This window comes from Rattus norvegicus, chromosome 2, assembly GCF_036323735.1.
Source record: "Rattus norvegicus strain BN/NHsdMcwi chromosome 2, GRCr8, whole genome shotgun sequence".
Taxonomy (NCBI): domain Eukaryota; kingdom Metazoa; phylum Chordata; class Mammalia; order Rodentia; family Muridae; genus Rattus; species Rattus norvegicus.
Window position 1 is genome coordinate 222683738 of NC_086020.1, and position 15657 is coordinate 222699394.

The following is a 15657-nucleotide window of genomic DNA, read 5'->3' on the forward strand; positions in this document are numbered from 1 at the left end:
TCTGTGTGTCTGTCTGTGTGTGTGTCTGTGTGTCTGTCTGTGTGTGTGTCTGTGTGTGTGTGTACCATGCCATGACTTTGAGAGTAATGCATCTAAGCTGTGTACTAACATTGTTCTAGCTGTGGGAACAAGAGAGATCTAACCTCTCCTATAACAGCAACTTCCCAGTCTGTGTTGGAAGACTTAGGTGTAAATTTGAAAGGTAAACACAGGGTTATCAATAGCTTGACAATGACAACACTAAGATTATGAGGTTCCTGTTTATTCGGGGCTATGATCCAAGCCCCCTGCTAGACAAAGCTATAGAATAGAAAAGAGATTTAATAAACAACACTTATTGCCACAAGAACCGTCAGTGACACTCCAACCTCTCCTTTAGTGCCATAGGTGTGAAGGGGGAGTGGGATGCAGAATGATCTGATCAAGTTACAATACTTAATTGAGAAAGTATGTGGCGGTGGGCTGGTGCATCCTGACCTGCCGCAGGATTGGGATGTGTATGTCTGGTGTGGTAGCAACCCGCCTTGGGAACTAGATGGGTAGAGAGAGAGCTGGGCTCAGAGAGTAGCCATTCACAGTGTGAGATGGGATGGAGCTTAGTGGGTGAGACGCTTTGCTGACTGAGATGAAAATATCCCGCAGATGCCATGTGGCCTATGGTGCCGGCACTAGAACGGGATAACAGGTTACCAGTTTTTTTATGTTTTACTACAACAGGAATCCTGTGACTGCCCCCTTCTGTGGTCCCTGAATACCTGTGTGTAAGCAGTGTCCCAGTGCCATTTGGAAGGGAGGACACTAGAACCATAGTGACCTTCCTACCAGGAGTGTGAAATCATTCAGAAACATATACACTCCCATGACTGTGGCTTCTAGTAAAAATGGGGTTGTGTTGTGCTGCTTCAGTTTTGTTCTTTGATAGTTGGCTCCTCTGAGCTTTCTGTCGCTGTGTTTCAACTTTTGAATTGGTTTGTTCATACCCACAGATTAACCATGTTGGGATCCTGACTGGGATTAAACAGAATCTATAGATCAAGTTGTGAAAAGGTGAAATCTTAGAAACTACTGAGTTTTAAAAAAATTAATTAATTAATGTATTCACTGTACATCCCATTATCAGGTTCCCCCCTAAGCTCCCAGTCCTCCTTCACACAGCTCCTCCCTGCTCCCCTTCTTTTCTGAGAAGAGAGACTCCCCGTGGGTATCACCCCATCCTGGTACATCAAGTCACTGCAGGACTAGGGGCACTCTTTCCCACTGAGGTGAGACAAGGCAGCCCAGTTAGGGGGACAAGATCCACAGGCAGGCAACAAATTCAGGTGTTGGGGGACCTGCATGAAAACCAAGCTGCACAACTGCTACATGTTTGGAGGGCCTAGGACCAGCCTGTGCTTGCTCTTTGGTTGATGGTTCAGTCTCTGGGAGCCCCCAAGGGTCCAGGTTAGTTGACTCTGTTGGTCTTCCTGTAGAGTCCGTAACCTCTTCAGGGCCTTCAATCCTTTCCCAAACTCTTCCACAAGACTCCCCAAGCTTCATTGAATGTTTGGCTCTTGGTCTCTGTATTTGGAAAATACTGAATTTTTATGAACAGAGAACATCTCTCCATTTAATTTTTCTTTGATACCATTTTTCCTTGTACCACTATGTAAATTTTGTTATATTCGTGCCTAAGCATCTTATTTTGGGGATGCTAATATAAATGACAATGTGTTTTTCTTAAACTTCTATGTCTATTAACTCATTGCTAGTGCTAAAACTGAGTGCCTGTTGCCACATTGACCTCGTATTCTGGAGCCTTGCCATATTGCTTCTTTGGTCCATGTGTGTTTTTGATGATTCTTTTGGGTTCTCTGTATGGGTCGTGTCATCCCTGTACTAGTTTTACAAGAGGTTTCTGGTATGGCTTTCTAGTTCCCAGTAAGCTGCATTTCTCTGCATTTGTCTGTATCTCCAATTATAAGGGCCGTGTGCAAATATAACTTATATTCTCCTGTACTAATTGTCATTTCAAAGGCTTACTGTCTCTGTCTGTTAACCTAGGCCTAATCCCAGAAGCTCCTTGCCTCCATCAATCTTATCTAGGTCTAGAATGTTTTCAGCCTCTGAGACTTATTGCTGAATAAGCTCACCTGTCTCATTCTTTCTGAACTCTGGCTGGCTGGTTCAACTCAGCTGTTCTTGCTAAAACTACTCTCCAAGCTGACTGACTCAATCTGGCTTCCCTTTTGGCCTCTAAATTTTTGCTCTGCTTGGTCTTATACTAACTTTGGCAGTCAGTTCTGATCTTCTGCTCCTTCTCATTCTCTGATTCATTCTGTCTTCCCCCGTGTCTAGCTTGTTCTCTCTTCAACCTGTCTCTGTAAAACTCTCCAGGTAAAACTGCCTCCTCTTCTCTCCCCTCTCCCTCTGCACTGCTCCCTCTTACGTTGCCTCTTTTCTCCTGAGAGTTGGGCATATCCTATTCTGTCAAATCTTTCTCTGATTCGTCACTTTGCCTGCCACTCAATTAGACATCACTTTCAAACATGGGTGCTTCCTTCTACAAACTGACTTTACCTTCATTGTTTGGGATTAAATAAGTACCAAGGACGTGTCTATATGCCAGCCACTGGGATTAAAGGTGTGTGCTAAGGGTTGAGCCATACCACAGCTAGAAACAGGTTTTCCCACTAAACAACACAATCTCGAGGGTTGCAGTGTGATCAAATATTCCTGCAACAACAGTGCTTTAGCCCCGATCTTATTTGTTCTATGGATATAAGAAGAGTTGTTGACTTTTTTTCAGTTTATTCAGCTTTTATTTTTCTTTTTAAAAATCGTGGAGAGGTCAGAGTAACAGCTACTAAACTCCTTAACATGCTGCACCAGATACTCAGATCTCCTAGTTTTCCCCATTAACTTTTATTCTTTGACAAGACATAGGACTTCTTAGGAAGTATGCTTAAGGAGACCCCACAATCTTTTAAAAGTCTATGTTTTTTTTTCGTGTAGTTCCTTGTAGTTATAAACACTGCCAAATAGATTGCCTCCCTGTCACTCTTAAACCTGAGTGTGCTTATAAACTGCTACCCTGACTTATTAACTCAGTTGCACAATGTGTCCGTAAGAGTTATGTTAGTGGAGGTATTTATGAGAGTGAGACACACTCGTTTTAACTAACCTCCCAATCCACATCGTAAGACTATATAGACATTCTTTTAAGCCATTTGGTACTTTACCTTATTTCTTGAACGTTGAGTTCAATCTAAAATAGAAATACTCATCCAGTAAGGTTATTACTGACTGGGAGGGAAACACCATTGGCTACTACTTGTTCTTTAGCAGTAGGGACCTTAGCACTGCGCTATTGAGAGAGGGAAATGGCTACTCACAAGTTTCAAGGTGCTTTTAAAAAAGAATGTAGGCTTATACATCTTGAAACAGAATTATCTTTTTCGAGTTGTTCAAATCATCAAATCCCAACTGCACCAAAGAGTGCCCCGTATAGACGACATGTCTCCTGTTCTCTTAGCCGGTCCATTGCCTGGCTACCATTTCTGTCATGCATCTTTCCAGACATCTTCTGTCAACCCCGTTTTCTCACATACGATGGTAAGAATGATGACATCTAAGCACTCTATGACATCTACGCTGGACATTCTGAGTATCCCCTGAATCCTCACACCCGATTTATACCATGTCCTTGACCGTAGGTTGGTCCCCTTAAAGCATCTAGTAAATGAGTAACTCCTTAAACAACCTGCCTAACTGGTTTGAAGGCAGCTCAGCTCCAGAGCCCAAGCTTTTTATCATTATGGTATTGGCATACGGTAATGCACATGCAATTTTGTATCTTTCCTTGTTTATTGTTTTATCTTGGACATTGTTTTATAAATGCATATCAAAAAATAATCCATTCTTTTTGGTAGCTGAATACTATTCCATTACAGTCTGCTCCCCACAGGGACCCTTTTTGTCCTTCAAGGGACATTAGTCAGAAGTTATCTTTTGGTTTTCATAATGGGATGGAATGCTGCTTCTGGCATGTGGGACATAGGATTTAGAGGCATACCCTTTAGTAAGTATACTGTTATTCAACTCTCAATAACAAGAGTTAAAGAATGGAAATCTATTCATTTGTTTTTTTGTTTATATTCACTCTTCTCTCATAGGTTACATCATGACTATAGCTTTTCCTCTCTCCTTTCCTCTCAGTCCCTCCCTTGTACCTTCCCTCTCCCCTAGCTATACTTCTCCACTTTCCTTCAGAAAAGGGCAGGCCTCTCAGGGATATCAATGAAACATGGGATATCAAATGGCATGCCACATTGCCATTAAGACTCACTCCTCATATTAAAGCCGGACAAAGCAACCCAGTTGGAGGACAATGATCCCAAAAGGAGGCAAAAGAGTCAGAGACAGCTCCCCTTCCCCAAGTTAGGAGTCTCACGAAAGACCAAGCTACACAACCATAATATATATGCACAGGACCTAGGTCAGACCCGTATGGGCTCCCTCATTATAGTTTCAGCCTTGATGAGCCCATGAACCCTGGTTAGTTGGTTCTGAGGGCCATTTTCTTATGGTGTCCTTCATCTCTCTGGCTCCTATAGTCCTTCCTTCTCCTCTTTCACAGGATTCCTCAAGCTCCACCTGTGGATGCAGCTGTGGGTCTCTGCATCTGCCCCCATCAGTTACTGGATGAATCCCCTCTAATGATGATTATCTAGGCTCTGGTCTATGCCCATAGCAGCATATCAGTAGGAATCATTTCATTGATTCTTTTTTTTTTCTTTTTGCCAGTCATGTTGGTTCTTTCTTAGGTCTCTGGACTGTTCACCCTCTAATTCCTGGCCCTCCAGGCAGTGTCAGGGACGGGCTCCCTCTCACGGCTTGAGTCTCGAGCTGGACTGGTTGGCTATTCCCACAAGTTCTGTGCCACCTTTACCCCAGCACATCTTGTAGGCAAGACAATCATAGGTTGAGGGGTTTGTGGCTGGGTTGGTGTCCTAACACCTCCTCTGGAAGCCTTGCCTGGTTATAGAAGATGGCTGGTTTGGGCTTCCTGTCCTCCATTACTAGGAATTTCCCCTAGAGTTACCCTCGTAGGTTTCTGGGGCTTTTCATCGCCCTAGGTTTCTTCCCCACTTCCCAATTCCAGTAGTCTCTCCCAGTACTTTCTTCTACCATCCCCTACAACCTGTCCAGCCCTGTTCCCATCCCCACCCGCCCACCAGTACACCTTTAGAATCTGTTCTAGTTCTCCTTCCCAGGGAGATCCTTGTGCCCTGCCTTGTTACATAGCCTCTGCGTATCTGTGGATTGTAGCATGATTGTCCCTTACAGCTAATACCCATTTATAAGTGAGTTCATATCGTGTTTGTCTTTCTGGATGATTCCCCCCACCCCAGTTTCATCCATTTCCCTGCAATTTCTGGCCATTATGAATAAACCCAGTGAACATAGTTGAGCCAATGTCCTTGTGGTATTTGATGGAGCACTCTTTGGGTATATGCCCAGGTATGGTATAATGGATCTTGAGGTAGATGGATTCCCAATTTTCTGAATAACCACCATATTGATTTCCAAAGTGGCTGTACAAGTTTGTATTCCCATCAGCAATGGAGAAGTGTTCTCCTTGCTACTCTTCCTCACCAGCATGAGCTGTCACTTGTGTTTTTGATCTCAGTCAGGTCTGGCAGGTGTAGGATTTCTAAGTTGTTTTGATTTGCATTTCCCAGATGACTTAAGGGCATTAAACATTTCTTCAAGTGCTTCTCAGCCATTTCAGGGAACTCTTACTATATACTTCCACTTAAGTTATTTCATACCTTTCTGAAAATTTAAATAAAATATGTCAGTTAGAAATTTTATTGTTCCAGGTATTGCTTTTGCACACCTTTACTCCTGGCCCGGGTGGATCGCTCTGAGTTCGATGCCAGCCTGGTCTATAGAGATGGTGCCAGGACAACCACGGCCACGCAGGGCTACCCTGTCTTGAAAAACAAACAGACATTTGATTGTGTCTTTGCTGACATTCTAGTTTCTATAAAGTTTAAAAAAAAAAACAATAAAATCTAAACAAGGTGAGTCTAAAGATTAGGATTCATAGAAACTTCTGCCTACCTGTGAAATTCTTTAGGATGTGGGAGGGCAAAGCTGAAAGAATAGATGTTGGTTGTTCTTTTTATCCCGATTTACACGGAGCACTGTCATACTCCAACGGTGCGATGCTAACTTCTATTTGCCTAAGGAGCTCACTGAATCCAGAATTCATTCAACCTCAGAGAACATGGCATTCTATTTGCCCTCAAGAGAGGACTCCCGCCTGGCTGGCCTGCTGATTCTCCTGCAGATCTGGAGCTGTGGGTCCAGTGTCTTTGGAGATGAGCAATGATTCTCTAAAGAGTTTTACTCATTTGACTTACATTTTTCTGTTAAAAAAAATACCAATAGCAACATAGTTGTGATCAGCCTAATACTGAAGCAGAGAAAGCAAAGAGTGATTTCTTTCCCCGCCTTGCTTCACACGATGTAACCACTGTCAGGAGTTTATTGTGGGGCAGGGGTTGTAGCTCAATTGGTAGAGTGCTTGTCCAGTGGGCATGAGACCTTAGGTTCAGTTTCCCAGCATTGCATAAACCAAGTGTGGCACCACGTACTTGTAATCCCCGCACGTGGGAAGTAGAGGCAAGAACCAGAGTGGGAAGGGAGATGGGAGGCCAGGGTAAAGGGGAGGGAGGCCAGAGGGCATTTGAAAAATCACATGGAAACCTACTACTGTAGAAACTTCCTAAAATATATACATTAATGATATTTAAATAACATACATCACTGTGTAATGGGGGGAGACAGTGACCCAACTAGACATCTTATGCCACTAAGGAAAACCTCCAGCACCAGTTGTAGGACATCTTGAGTCATGCATCCCTCTCCCAAATAGCACAGGCTGTTGCCAAGGCTACTGGTTGTTCCCATGACCTGATGGTAAGTCCCATTTCCTGAAAATGTCATGGAACCATTGAGTTGGTGCCAAACTAGAAGCTTCACATCTACTGACTAGAATTCACACTACTAGAAGGTACCCTATGTATTACTGGAGGAGAAAGGTCATCAGTATTACCCAGATATAAGCCCTGCCACCTACAGTCATGACTTGCCTGTAAGACATACTGGTACATCAGTGGCACAAATGTTATGGGAGTAACCAACTACTCTTTGATTAGATATGAGGCCACTCGATGAGATGGAACCCATACCTGACACTTGTTAACATGGTCAAAACCCTGAAACAAGACAGGTGATAGATAGGTCTTGGGGAAAACCTATTGTTATGATAAAGGAACATATTATGATGACTTCTAATGACATATTGCCATATTCATAGATCAGTGCATCCTGCAAAACCCTCATCAGAGAAGCTTCTTGTAGTAGATGGTAATTAACAGAGACCCGTAAGTGGTCAATGTGCAAAGAATTGGAGACTTCCTAGTGCTCGGTCCCTAAGGATCAGGGATCATGCTCAAGATATATGGGGAAGAGGAGGTGAGAAGACTGTAAGGGCCAGATGTGGTTGATGACTCCGGGGAGACATTCTCCTCTAGAAACAACAGGACTGGTGTGCAAATGAACTGACAGAAATTATGACAGCATATACAGACTTGCACAGGTTCAAACCTGACAGGGTCATAGCACACAAGGTCCTATCCATAACCAAGAAGCTATTTTTAATTGATACTTCTGGCAAAGGGACAATCAGTTTTCTCTAATCTTGTCCCACTGGGTATACCAACCACACTCGGGCAGGCCCCGGGTATAGCTGACCAACACAAAAGGAACTCTATGTTTTGTTTGTTTGTTTTTTGGGGTGTGTGTGTGTGTGTGTGTGTGTGTGTGTGTGTGTGTGTGTATGTGTGTGTACTTCCTGTTTTGTTTGGGCTTTTTGCTTGTTTTCATTTTCAGTTTTTTTTTTTAAAGATTTATTCACTTATTATATAAGTTCACTGTAGCTGTCTTCAGACACACCAGAAGAGGGCATCGGATCTCTTTACAGATGGTTGTGAGCCACCATGTGGTTGCTGGGAATTGAACTCAGGACCTCTGGAAGAGTAGTCGGGTGCTCTTAACCGCTGAGCCATCTCTCCAGCCCTCAGTTTTTTTTTTTAAAGAGAGGTAGAGTGGGAAAGAAAAAAAACATGAAGTTGGGTGGGCAACAAGGTGAAAAAGACCTGTTGAAAAGGTGGAGGAGGGGAGAACATGATCCGAACATACTGTACAAAAATTAGTGAAAGAATTATATAATAAAACACACACTCTAAAATGATTATAAGTTATGCTTACCTATTATAAATGCACAGGCATAGATCAGTCCTGGTGGTTACAGGCCTATAATTTCAATGGGACAGGAGGATTGTAAATTCAAAGCTTACCAAGTCTACACAGTGAGTTCCAAGCTATCCTGGAACTTGGCATGGTAACTCTGTCTTCGAACTCCAGCATCTGCAGAGAATAAGGCCTGTGGCAAAGCTCTTGGAGTAAATACTGGACAATGATTGGGCTTTTAGTTCGTACACATGTAGCTCTAAGGATTTTACAATGAATTTCCTTATAAGCCCCTCACTTTGATGTCTGCTATCATCCTGGAATCTCCTTTATGTAGCATGTGGAACGAAACAGGACAAAGGAGGGGGCAGTGCTGTTAGTTAATATGTATCCCAGTGATATGAAGCAAGATAGCATGTCAGTGATACTGAATATAAATCACTAATGCTTAAATTAAAAATGGAAACAAGGGAGCACCAATAATTCCCACAGAGCGGTGCTGAGCCTAGAGATTCGGTGACTACCATTTCTGGTGCTTAGACAGATAGGCTGTCTCTCTTCTGCATACAAGGAAAATGCCAAACAATGGTTATTACTTACATCTTTATGGTCATATTTGTTCTTCTGTACCTATGGCTTTAAGTTTAACCAGATTAAGCAGCTGTCTGTGTACCTCCACTTTCATACGGCAATTGATACTGAAAAGCTAAATGTTCACTCAGTTCTTCTGCACCATTGACAGAAAGCTGTCCTTGAATGGAAATGAAGTGGTTGTGTGCTCTCTCTCTCTCTCTCTCTCCCCCCCCTCTCTCTCTCCTCGCTCTATTCTCTCTCTCCATATATGTGTGTGTGTGTGTGTGTGTGTGTATGTGTATGTGTGTTTGCACACGCGTGATATGTAGGTTTAATTTTTTTCTTTCATGCTAAATTGGAAATAGACTCGCTTATTCTATAGAAGAAAATGGCCCCATCAGGCATGCTTTGAGACACTCCTCTAGTTAATCTAGGAAATTAGCACAACCCTTTATGCTTTGTATTTCTCCCCAGAAATGTCTCCTCCCCCAAAACTTTACAGAGAAGCTCACAGTCTTGACACCATCCCCTGACTGGTTACACCTGAGGCAGTGCCTTCTGCAGGATGCTCTCTCTGTGGGACAGTCCTCTTCCTTCCCATAGCGATGTCTAACTTTTCCAAGTCATTTACTTCCAGACTATGGCAGGTTGGGAGATGACAAGTGGGGCTTCTTGGTGCTAAAGCTACCTAATGATTTCAAACATTACATTAATTTTTATTTTGACAGAAGCCATCTAGGAAAGGGTGTGGCAAGCGAGTGAGCTCACTGGAGACAGCCCACTGTTTCCATGGCTACAGCGGGTGCACTCTGGAGAGGCACAGCCCAGAGACTTCATCCCAGGATGCTTCTCACTGCTGATATGTCTTTCCTGCCACTATCACATAGCCTAACGATTCCTGGGCATCGGCCCACCCTATTGGGCAAATTTTCTGCACATCAACATGAAGATGAACTTCCATGAATTAATGCTGTTTAGATGAATGAATGGCTTTATAGCATTCCTGGTTTGATTAAAATATTTTAGGAAGGAAGTTTAAGGAGATGGTTTTAGTTGTTTTGCCAGAAGGATGTAATAAAGTTAGAATCAAGAACAGAATGTGTCCCCTTGTGGAAAAATAGGTAAAGGCTGCATAATAAGGAAAACAATGACCTTTAATAAATTGAATTAAGAAGAGAAATAGGTTTGGGACAAACTTGTGATCCAGGAAAAACATTCATTCTAGGTCAGGTCCAAGGATGAGGTCACAGATGTGCACTGTGATAAAGTAAGGCCATGTGAAACTGTTGCTTTGAACTTACAATGAGCTTATAGAATGAAACACTGCTTTGAACTTACTATCAACATCCTTCTTCTTTTTTTTTCTTAAGAAAAATAAACCAAAAGGAATTTATTTACAAAATGTCTTACTTCAACAACAGTTACAGCCAAGAAACAGGGTATCAAACAATAATGAACTAAGGGACCCCACTAATCATGTTTAAGCTATTATGCCTAGAGTAGCTTCTCTTGCTAGCTAGAGAGATGTCTGTCTGAGGCCTCCTCTCCCACAAGGGTGTCATTTAACCAAAGGGGACTGTGCGAGCAGCACAGACATGTGTGGGTTCAGCTGAGTCACTGTTTCTTGGCTTTCTTTTCCTCCACCCTTGTTTAGTTTTCTACTTTTTTCCTTCTCTATTGACTCCTTCCTCTTCCCTCTCCTCCACTATCAGCTCCTTTCTCAGTTTCCTCTTCTTTATTGTCAACTCCTTCCTTTCCTTATTTGTCCTGAACACTGAAGGAAACTGTTTCATTTTAACCTTCCTGGTTCTGAGCAATTTCAATGACAAAGGAAAAAAAAGAATCCTGGGTACAAAAATAGTGTTCTCTTCAGTGTAGCCCTGGGAACAATCCAGTCACAGCAAAGGACCATAGTTGTAATCTTCTACGATCCCTTCAAATTTTAAGCAGAATGGCCTCCACTTCTCTTTAGCTGATTCTGATTTGAGCTCTTCTGGGTCCAATACATCAACCCTGAGTGTCTTAAAAACTTTTCAGAACTCAGAATAGATTTGGTCATCTACTGAGTTTCATAAACCATGGCTCAACTGATGAAATCAGTTTATAATAGACTTCAGCATGCTGCATCGCTCGAATAGCCCAGGCCATTTCAATATTAGGGTCATTGCCTTATGACTCAGGAGGGTATGAAAGCATGGGCGATGGATACCTCTTCCCGCGTCCCTAGAAACCGGCTCTTTGCTTTATCAGGCAGCGTCTATCTTGCCGCTACGTAAGTGCGGCTTTCTTTTCCCGGAAGTGTATCAACATCCTTCTGTAACTACCCTTTTGTGTAACATTTCATTTATGAGGTAATTTTATAAAAAATTTTTGTCGGGGTTGGGGATTTAGCTCAGTGGTAGAGCGCTTGCCTAGGAAGCGCAAGGCCCTGGGTTCGGTCCCCAGCTCCGGAAAAAAAGAAAAAAGAAAAAGAAGAAGAAAAAAAATTTTTGTCTAAGGAAGTATAAAAAAGCCAGAGAGAAGAAATAAAATGTGGCCATTGGGGCTCTGCTCCATTCACCTAACATATTTATGTCTGTCTGTCTATATGCATGTACACTTAAGAGTTAAAAGAATTCAGAGTTTCTCACTGGGCATTCTTGCCTGCCCCAGATAATTTAGTTTTGTTCCCTCAGTAGTACTGACCCGTCAATCATCTGTTGCTCTCAGTGGGCCTCCAGAGGCTATCAGCACCGCCCAATCGCCAACGCCAAACCTCCTTTTGCTGCCTGCCTCAGTTTACCCTGAGATGTCAAATCTAGCCTTTGCCATTATTTCTAGATAATTTTCCTACCGGCTGACTGTGAAGGATTGTTTTAACAATCCTTGTCACTTTCATCAAGCCCTATCTTCGTGACTACAACGTTGTTGTTTTCTGAGGGCTGGATTTGCCATCTTGAACAGTGATCTTCCACAGAAGACCTGCACAAGATCAGGCCTCTTGTGGAGGAGGCAGACACTCACAGAACCTAAAGGGCTCTAGAACTTTCTGAGGGATCAGAAGGTCATTCCTCATCTTCTGGTTGTGTAGGAGGTAAACAATGGAGTGGAACTCTTCAGTAGTATAGGTGTCTGACAGTTGCCCGCGGCACTCTTCGTGCTTGCAACAGTGTTACTAGTCACCTAAGCTGCTGGGACACTTTGCTAACATGGCCACCTCAGTTCCTCGGAGTACTTTAGGTGAGTCATGCTGCCCCTTCCATTGTGTAAGTAACTGCCTGGAGTCATCCGTGCTCTTATGAGTCACCACAATGAACACCTTGGCTTACCAAGTCGGACTTTTGATCTTCTTTTCTTTGGTCTGTCCTTCTTTGTCTATGATGAATAGGCACAGACGATTCTTTATGTTTTCTTTGGAAAACTGCTTTGCCAGAGAAAATACAGTAATAACAACAGCTACCATTTAACAAGCTCTTGTTGCCAAGTGTGTGCCAACAGAACTACACAGTGGACCATTTTATTCCCCATTTTCCAGCTGAGAAACCTCAAGCACACAGAGAGAAACATTCAAGGCCAGATGCCCCAGGGATGCACAGTTCCTGAGTAGAGACTCATACCCACTCTGCTGCCTCTCTTTCTCTCATAAGATACAGTATTGGCTGTGTACACACACACACACACACACACACACACACACACACACACACACACACACAATTTGTGGGGTGTGGGAAGGGTAGGGCCTGGTTAGGTAGCCCTTAGTGCTGGAATTATAGGTGTGAGATAGCATGTCTGGCTAAAGATCCCCCCTTTTTTGACTGGAGATTATTACAAAAGTTTGGATGAATGGAAGGCTTGGTCCTCTGCTGAGGTATTCCTGAGAGGGCATGAAAACTTAGGATGTGGAGAATCCAGCTGAAGGGCTGGGTACTCGGGATGTTTCCTTCACAGTCCCTTGTTCTTACTCTGCTCCTAGGGCCACAATCCTTTGCTCCATTCTGTACTTCTGCACCATGATGCCCAGATTCACTTCAGAGATGGGAGCCAAGAGACATGGGCTGAGTCCTCTAACACTGGAGTCACTATAACTTTCAGAGTTATTTAGCTCAGGTATTTTTGTCCAGGCAGTAAAAAGCAAACTGTCTTAGTTAGGGTTTTTATTGCCGAGAAGAGTCACTGTGACTAAGGCAACTCTTATAGAGGACATTTAATTGGGGGCTGGCTTACAGGTTCAGAGGTTCAGTCCATTATCATCAAGGCGGGAACATGGCAGCATCCAGGCAGGCATAGCCCTGGAAGAGCTGAGAGTCCCACATCTTGTTCCAAAGGCAAACAGGAGGAGACTGTCTTCCAGGCAGCTAGGAGGAGGGTCTCAAAGCCCACCCCACACTTCCTCCAACAAGGCCATACCTGCTCCAAAAGACCATACCTCCTAATAGTGCCACTTCCTGGGCCAAGCATATTCAAACCACTACACAAAATAACACAATTATCTCAGACATTCTTACTTCAGAGAAACTTAAGAATCTGTTAGAGAGATGTGAGTTATGCTTATAATTTCATTGGAATTATATTCCGATGACTTTGAGAAAACTGGATGACATTTTTAGTACTTGTTTTTCTTTTTAATTAGGCTTCCATTGCCATGAACAAAACATTTCTCACATGAGTATCTCATAATAAAGTTTCACTGCTTTTGTTAGTTTTTTGTTAGAGGTCTTTTTAGATAATTTACTTCCGAGCTATTTAAATGGGATGACTATTTAAATTATGCCTTATATATCATTACGTCAGAGAAATTATTACATCGTTTTAGGAATGCAACTTAATTTTGCATGTTGACTTTTTGGGAAACTCGTGTCTATTCCTAAGGTTAGGATATTTATATAAGCTGTTGTCTCCGTGTGGAACAATAACATCCCTGAAGGGCATGGTGGTACAAGCCTTTAATCCTAGTATTTGGGAGGCAGACCTGGTCTACACAGAGAGACCCTGTCTCCAAAAACAACAAAAAGTTTCTTTCCTTTCCAAGCTTTAGTCTTTGTTCTACTTTTTTCTTGTCTTTAAAAACAAGCTTGTTTTTTTTTTAAAGCTTTCTCCCACATATTACGTCCTGAATGTACTTTCCCATCCCTCTACTCCTCCCACTCACCTCCCTCCTCCCCTCTCCCCAGATCCACTCCTCCTCTGTTTCCCTTTAAAAAGAAAAGGCAGACCTCCCAGGGATATCAACTGAACATGGCATAACAACCTACAATAAGACTAGGCACCAACCCTCATATCAAGGTTGAACGGCGTAACCCAGTAGGAGGAGAAGAGTCCTGAGAGGAGGCAAAAGAGTCAGTCAGCCCTAGTCCCACTGTTGGGAGTGTTAGGATTCCCACAAGGATACCCAGCTACACAACCATGATGCAGAGGACCTAGCTCAGACCCACACGGGATGGAACTGGGACACTAACCCAGCCACAGAACTTTCGACCTACAATCTGTCTTGCCTGCAAGATGTGCTGGGGGTAACAGTAGCTCAAAACTAGCGAGCACAGCCAACAAAAACTGGTCCAGCTTCACGCCAACACCATGAGAGGATGAGAGGGAGGGAACCCACGCCTGACACTGTCTAGATGGCCAGGAGCCAGAATAGAACCAAATAAGACTGGGGGGGGGGAATGAACGTAATGATTACTAACGCTGTTCTGCTATACTCATAGAGCAGTGCCTAGTGCAGTTGTCCTCAGAGAGACTTCATCTAGCAACTGATGGGAACAGATGCAGAGACCCATAGCCAAACACTAGACAGAGCCAGGGAATCCTGCAGAAGACGGGCAGGAAGAATTGTGGGAGCCAGCCGCTGAGGACACCACAAGGACATGCCAGGAGAACCAACTAAGCAGGGCTATCGGGACTCACAGAGACTGAAGTATTTTTTTCCTTTAATTGATTAAGTTATTTGTTTATATCCCAATCACAGTTTCCCTTCTCTCCTCTCTTTCAAGTCCCTCCCTCTCCATCCCCGACCAAGGAAAAGAGGAGACTATCAGGGATATCAACCAGACTTGGCATGTGAAGTTGCAGTAAGACTAGGTACATCTTCTATTGAGGCTAGACAAGGAAGCCTAGTTAGGGGAGAGGAATCTAAAGGCAGGCAATGTTGTCATAGACAGTCCCTGTTCCCACTGTTAGGAACATGAAGACCAAGCTGCACATCTGTTACATATGTGCAGAGGGCTTTGGACTGTCCCATGCATACTCTCTGGTTGGCCGTTCAGTCTCCGTGGGTCCCTATGGGCCCAGGTTAGTTGATTCTGTAGGTTTTCTTGTGGTGTCCTTGACCCCTCTGACTCAATACATCCTACCCCTCTTTTGCAGCATTCCCTAAGGTCCCTCTAATGTTTGGCTGTGTGGGGGTCACTGCATCAGTTGCTGGGTGAAGCCTCTCTGATGACAGACACGCTAGGCTCCTGTCTGCAAGCATAGCAGAATGTCATTGATAGCACCAGCAGCGGGCTCCCTCTCTCGTGGCATGGGTTTCGAGCTGGGCCAGTCATTGGCTGGCCCATCCCTCAAAGACTGCTCCATCTTTCCCCTGCACATCTTGTAGGCAGGATAAACTGTGGGTGAAAGGTTTTGTGACTGAGTCGGTATCCCAATCCCTCCATTGGAAGTCTTTCCTGCTATCAGGAGATGGCCAGTTCAGGGTCCACATCCCCCATTGCTACAGTCTTAGCTAAGGTCGCCCTCACAGATTCCACAGAGTTTCCATTGTCCATTGAGGTTCCTTGCTCATCCCAGAGATGCCCACCCCCA

General features: G+C 43.6%; 1 protein-coding gene and 1 pseudogene across 1 annotated transcript in view; one reads left to right on the forward strand and one right to left on the reverse strand.

Moving 5' to 3' along the window:
* The window catches only part of Papss1 (3'-phosphoadenosine 5'-phosphosulfate synthase 1), a 142373-nt gene that overhangs the window by 37635 nt on the left and 89081 nt on the right, over positions 1 to 15657 (forward strand). The window lies entirely within an intron of this gene.
* On the reverse strand, positions 10418 to 12868 carry Pbdc1-ps2 (polysaccharide biosynthesis domain containing 1, pseudogene 2; annotated as a pseudogene).